The sequence below is a fragment of the Loxodonta africana genome, chromosome Y (genome assembly GCF_030014295.1).
Source record: "Loxodonta africana isolate mLoxAfr1 chromosome Y, mLoxAfr1.hap2, whole genome shotgun sequence".
Lineage (NCBI taxonomy): Eukaryota > Metazoa > Chordata > Mammalia > Proboscidea > Elephantidae > Loxodonta > Loxodonta africana.
This window is the reverse complement of record NC_087370.1, coordinates 23,692,152-23,698,655: the sequence shown is the minus strand read 5'-3', so window position 1 is coordinate 23,698,655 and position 6,504 is coordinate 23,692,152. Positions and strand designations below refer to the sequence as shown.

General features: G+C 43.5%; 1 protein-coding gene across 7 annotated transcripts in view; it reads left to right on the top strand.

The window, feature by feature from the left end:
* LOC100664052 (arylsulfatase H) overlaps positions 1 to 6,504 on the top strand; it is a 93,926-nt gene that overhangs the window by 25,903 nt on the left and 61,519 nt on the right. The window lies entirely within an intron of this gene.

Here is a 6,504-nt window from a genome sequence, read left to right as displayed (position 1 = left end):
GTCAGTCAACCAGACGACTGGTTTTTAGGAGTCCCTGAATGGTGCAAATGCTTAACGTGTTCAGCTGCTCACAGGAAGTTTGCAGGTATGAAATACCAAAGGCTGACGTTTTTAGCCCACTGATACCCGATGAGAAATGAACGTTTGGGGGGTGATGGAGGTGGCAACCCAGCACAGAGCCTCCTGGTGGTGGAATGCCGTGAGAGGAATTGCCACAGTGGTTGATGGCTTCCCCACCATCTCCACCAGTACTGTCGTGGTGGCCTGTGTAGATGTTTTCTTGGGCACCACCCAGACATGCATGTGATCACCAGGTTGGTAGCTTCACAGCACCCAGAGCAATGTAATACAGATGCACTCTGAGTCTGAAAGAATGTTTGCAAAACAGGTTTCCTGGATACAGCTATTTGTCTCTATTCATCTGAAGCAAAAGAGAAAGAAGGAAACCCAGGAATCAGAGAAGGAGCCACTCTACAGGCCTAACTGCCTCCACAGACTCGTACTTCCTCTACCCTGAGACGAGAAGAACTAGATGGTGCCCGGCTACCACAACCAGATGTTCGGATCAGGGTCATGATAGATGGATATTGATAGAAAGGAAGAAAAATGTGGAAGAGAACTTTAAATTCTCAAAGAATCCAGACTTATTAGACCCGTTGAGACTAGAGGAATCCCCGAGACTATTCTCCTGAGATATTCTTCAAACCTTAACCTGAAACTGTCTTCTGAAGTCACTTTTAAATTAAATAGCAGTTTAGCTCAAAAAGTAAAGAATGTCAATGGAATATCCCAAATGGAAATAATGAGAATGTTCACGCATTGTGAAGAATGTAACCAATGTCACTGAACAGCTTGTACACAAATTGTTGAATGGGAACCTAAACAACTATGTAAAACCTTTACTGAAAACACAATAAAATATTATTAAAAAAAAAAATAGAGTAAAAACTGTCACCCTTGAGAACTGCGCTCTTTTAAAAAATTATCTACGTGAGACCAAAGGGTCAACAGTTTTTGTAAGGTATAGATGAGAAAGTTGGGGGGTAGTGAATGTAAGTTAATGGGGGTAAAACAGCAAGAACGGAAACAAAGAGAATGCTGGTACGATGTGAAGAACGTAACCAATGTCACTAAGCATTATGTCTAGAAACTGTGGAATGGGAGAGTGTTTTGTTGTGTGTACTATCACCAAAAATACAGTAAAATATTAAAAAGGTGGGCTGCCTGAAAAAGCAGACACCGTCTGAAAGGTAGGGAAGGTTGTCTACTTGGTGTGAGCGAATGAAATAGAATTTCTTCCCCGGCTGCCTGGGACAGCTCAAGGTAGGCAGCACGCAGTGCTCATGAGTCTTGAGTTCCAAGCCCAGTCTTCCGGAAGCATAGCCTGTTGCTAACTAAGTGAAGCCACTCTTTGTGATCAATGCATTCCAAGAAAGTGACACCAAGAAACACAGACGCAGTATTAGAATATTCATTAGTTCAGATTATTCTATCTTACCAAGAATGTCCCGGATCCAACATGTTCTCTTTGGTTTCTTCCTGTAAGAAATGAAGATGTTACTAATGACATAAAAACCAAACCTGTTTCCATCAAGTTGATCTGTCTCATGGTGCCCCCACGTGTGTCAGAATAGAACTGTGCTCCATAGGATTTTCAATGGCTGAATTTTTTGATGGTAGATCACCAGGCCTTCTTGTCTGAGGACCCTCTGTGTGAACTCAAATCTCCAGCCTTTTGGTTAGCGGCCAAGCACGTTAACCATCTGCCCCACCCAGAGACTCCAATTCAGGGCAACCTCATGTGTGTCAGAGTACAACCGTGCTCCGTAGGGTTTCAAAGCCTGGTTTTTGTTTGGAAATAGATAGCCAGGCCTTTTCTTTGTTGGTGCCTCTGGGTGGACTTGAACCTCCAACCTTTTGGTTAGCAGCAGAGCATGGTAACTGTTAACACCCAGGGCCTCCATAGGCAAAAAGAAATGAGCTAATTCCACATTTAAAACTGTGAGCACATTACTAGAATGGAGAACTTTGATTCTCTCCAATGGTATCCATAGCAAAAGAACTTGCAATAATTACTAAAAACTCATGAAGTAGTGCTCTTCCTTGTGAAAAGTCTTTAAAAATGTTGAACACTGTTGAAGAAGTAGACCGTTGTTGTTGTGGTGTGCCATTGAGTTGATTCTGCCTCATAGCGACCCCATGTGACACAGTAGAACTGCTCCACAGGGTTTTCTAGGCTGTAATCTTTAAAGGAAAGAGCCCTGGTAGTGCAATGGTTAAGCGCTCAGCTGGTAACTGATAAGGTAGGCAGTTCAAACCCACCCAGCAGCTCCTTAGGAGACAGACCTGGTGATGTACTTCCAGAAAGATTACAGCCTGTGAAAAGTACCTGAAGGTCCTCAGCATAGAATGTTTTTTATTATTACCAGTCTTTTTTTTTTCTTTTAGCCATTTTAGAGTAGAAACGTCTGTATACTGTGATATTACATACAGGAAGAAGTTTTCCAGTCAGCTAGTGCTGAATTGGCCGTAGAAATGTGGCTACAGAGGTTCCTACTTTGCAAATGTTAAAAGTAACTGTAGTATCTTCAGGAATTCTAGGCACAAATGGAATAAATAACGGAAGTCACACTCCATGGAAGGAATACACAGAGTCATTGGCCAACGTTCAAACATTTCAAGAGGTGGCATATGATCAGGAACCGATGGTACTGAAGGAAGAAGTCCAAGCTGCTCTGAAGGCATTGGCGACAAACAAGGCTCCAGGAATTGATGGAATATCAATTGAGATGTTTCAACAAACAGTTGCAGCGCTGGAGGTGCTCACTCGTCTATGCCAAGAAATATGGAAGACAGCTTCCTGGCCAACTGACTGGAAGAGATCCATATTTATGCCTATTCCCAAGAAAGGTGATCCAACCGAATGTGGAAATTATAGAACAATATCGTTAATATCACAGGCAAGCAAAATTTTGCTGAAGATCATTCAAAAACGGCTGCAGCAGTATATCGACAGGGAACTGCCAGAAATTCAGGCTGATTTCAGAAGAGGACGTGGAACCAGGGATATCATTGCTGATGCCAGATGGATCCTGGCTGAAAGCAGAGAATACCAGAAGGATGTTTACCCGTGTTTTATTGACTATACAAAGGCATTCGACTGTGTGGATCATGACAAACTATGGATAACATTGCGAAGAATGGGAATTCCAGAACACTTAATGGAGCTCATGAGGAACCTTTACATAGATCAAGAGGCAGTTGTTTGGACAGAACAAGGGGATACTGATTGGTTTAAAGTCAGGAAAAGTGTGCGTCAGGGTTGTGTTGTTTGACCATACCTATTTAATCTGTATGCTGAGCAAATAATATGAGAAACTGGACTATATGAAGAAGAACGGGGCATCAGGATTGGAGGAAGACTCAGTAACAACCTGCGTTATGCAGATGACAAAACCTTTCTTGTTGAAAGTGATGAGGACTTGAAGTACTAACTGATGAAGATCAAAGATCACAGCCTTCAGTATGGGTTACACCTCAACATAAAGAAACAAAAAATCCTCACAACTGGACCAATAAGCAACATCATGATAAATGGAGAAAAGATTGAAGTTGTCAACAAAAACTAAACCAAACCCTCAGCTGTCGAGTTGATTCTGACTCATAGTGACCGTATAGGACAGAGTAGAACTGCCCCGTAGTGTTTCCTAGACTGTAAATCTTTACGGAAGCAGATTGCCACATCTTTTTCCCATAGTGGGTTCGAACCTTTTGCCTGGCAGCCGATTGCTTTAACCACTGTGCCACCAGAGCTCCTGAAGTAGTTAAGGACTTCATTTTACTTGGATCCACAATCAATGCCCACGGAAGCAGCAATCAAATGACGTATTGCACTGGACAAATCTGCTGCAAAAGACTTCCTTGAAATGTTAAAAAGCAAAGACATCACCTTGATAACTAAGGTGCACCTGACCTATACCATGGTGTTTCAATCGCCTCACATGCATGGAAAAGATGGACAATGAATAAGGAAGACTGAGGAAGAACTGACGCCTTTGAATTGGAGTGTTGTCGAAGAATATTGAACATACCATGGACTGTGAGAAGAACAAACAAACCTGTCTCGGAAGAAGTACAGCCAGAATGCTCCTTGAAAGCAAGGATGGCGAGATTTTGTCTCACATATTTTGCACAGGTTATCAGGAGGGATCAGTCCCTGGAGAAGGAGATCATGCTCGGTAAAGTAGAGGGTCAGTGAAAAAGAGGAAGACCCTCAATAAGATGGAGTGACACAGTGGATGGTTGCAACCGTGGGCTCAAACGTAGCAGTGGTTGTGAGGATGGCTCAGGACCGGGCAGTGTTTTGTTCTGTTGTGCATAGGGTCACTATGAGTTGGAACCTAACAACAACAATATTCTTTTGCGTGAATGAACCACAGTTTGTTTATCCATTCATGTGCTGATGGGCACTTGTGTGAGTTTAATAAAGGTAAAAAGAAAATAAGAAGAAGAAGGAGGAGGAGGAAATGTAGGAGGAGAAGAAAAAAGAGGAGGAGGAGGAAAAAGGGAAGGAAGAGGAGAAGAAGAAAAGAAAGGAAGGAAGGAAGGAAGAAAAGCAAACCTCCTGTACGGGACCTCTCAGAGTTTTATCTGAAGAAATAGAAGCAGTCATATTTCTAGAGCTAGAAGTAAGCTAAATTAAAAGAGACGGACAAAATTAGCTGAAGTGATGACACGAGAGACAGAAATCGAGGCTTTTGAATGACCCCACCCCCAGCCATTCTCTCCTTGAAGACATCCCTGCACGCTGCTGTTGAAGGAGCAGAGGAACCCTGACAGGGAACACAACACAGCATCCCAGACGGAGCCGGAGAAGAGTGGGGTGCAGAGCTCAAATTCACGTAAAAAGACCACGCTTCATGGTCTGACTGAGACTAGAGGAGCCCCAGTGCACATGGCCCCCCAGGCTCTCTGTTAACCCACAACTAAAACCATTCCTGAAGCCAACTCTTCAGACAAAGATTAGACTGGAACATAAAACATGAAATAACGCTCGTAAAGAGTGTGCTTCTTAGTTCAAGTGGATACATGAGACTAAATAGGCAGCTCCCATCCAGAGGCGAGATAAGAAGCCAGTAAGGGGCAGGAGGTGGTTGAATGGACACAGGAAATCCAGGGTGGAGAGGGGGAGTGCGCAGTCACGTTAGTGGGATAAAAACTAGGGTCACATAGCAATGTGTATATAGATTTTCGTATGAGAAACTAACTTGAGCTCTAAACTTTCACCTAAAGCAGAATTTAAAAAAAAAGAAAAAAAAAACAGCAGAGGCAACATGAGTTTTCACGGAGGTAGGTGTGCAGAATTCTAACACCGTCCCTGAGTCTGATCGGTAGCTAAGGAAGCCACCTAAAGTTGTACACAGAAAAAAGTTAGACGGTCTGACGATTTAATACCCTCACCCTCATTCTCAAACCCTGGCTGACTAACTCTCACCCACCCAAAACCCGTTGCTGTCGAGTGGATTCCGACTCCTATAGGACACAGTAGAACTGCCCCATAGGATTTCCAAGGAGTGGCTCAAAATACAATGAATAAAAGCATAATATTTGAAAAAAAAGTCTGTAGCTAGAAAAAAAAAAAATTGGAAGAACATTTGCAGCAAAGTTGCTTAGCAAAGGTTATCTCTTTATTTATTTCTTTTATAAAGAGCAATATTGAAATCAGAGCAGTTAACGAGTTCCATTTTGGATACCTGGAGTTGGGGGTGATTCTACCAGCAGAAAGAGTGGAGTCTGCCTGCGGTAACTTCCGAAGGCAAATTGCCATAACCCGTCCACCTTCCTCCAAGTCTTGATTGGAGTCCCCCCGGCCTTGCGAATGGTTAACAAGCTCGGCTGCTAACTGTTTTGGGGTTGGAGTCCACCCAGAGGGACCTCGGAAGAAAGATCTGCTGATCTACTTCCAAAAGCCCAGTCTTTGGAAACCCTGTGGAGCACAGTTCTACTCTGACACACATGGGGTCGCTGCGAGTTGGCGCCAACTTGGTGGCAACTAACAACAATAATGAACACCAACTATTTTCTGCTGAGAAACGTCTGTTAAATGAACAAGCAAGGTTCCCATAGATTTGCAATGGACTGAACCAGTTATCCATAAAATACCAAATATGGCATACACGGTAGAGATTGGACTGATGGAGAGGATATGGTTAAAGTGCTGTTCCTAGGGAGTCCCTGGGTGGGGCAAACGGTTAACACGCTTCACTGCTAGCCAAAAAGTTGGAGGTTGGAGTGCACTCAGGTGCTTTGGAAGAAAGTCCCGGCAACCAGCTTTCCAGCAATCATCCACAGAAAACCCTACGGAGCACGGTTCTTCTCTGAGAGACATGGGGTCACCATGAGTTGGAGTCGGCTCGATGGGGACTGGTTTTCAAATCACGTTGCTTTTCTGCTCTGTGAAAACTCACTGGGCCATTCCTGGAGAGCAGAGAAAGGAGCCTTTGT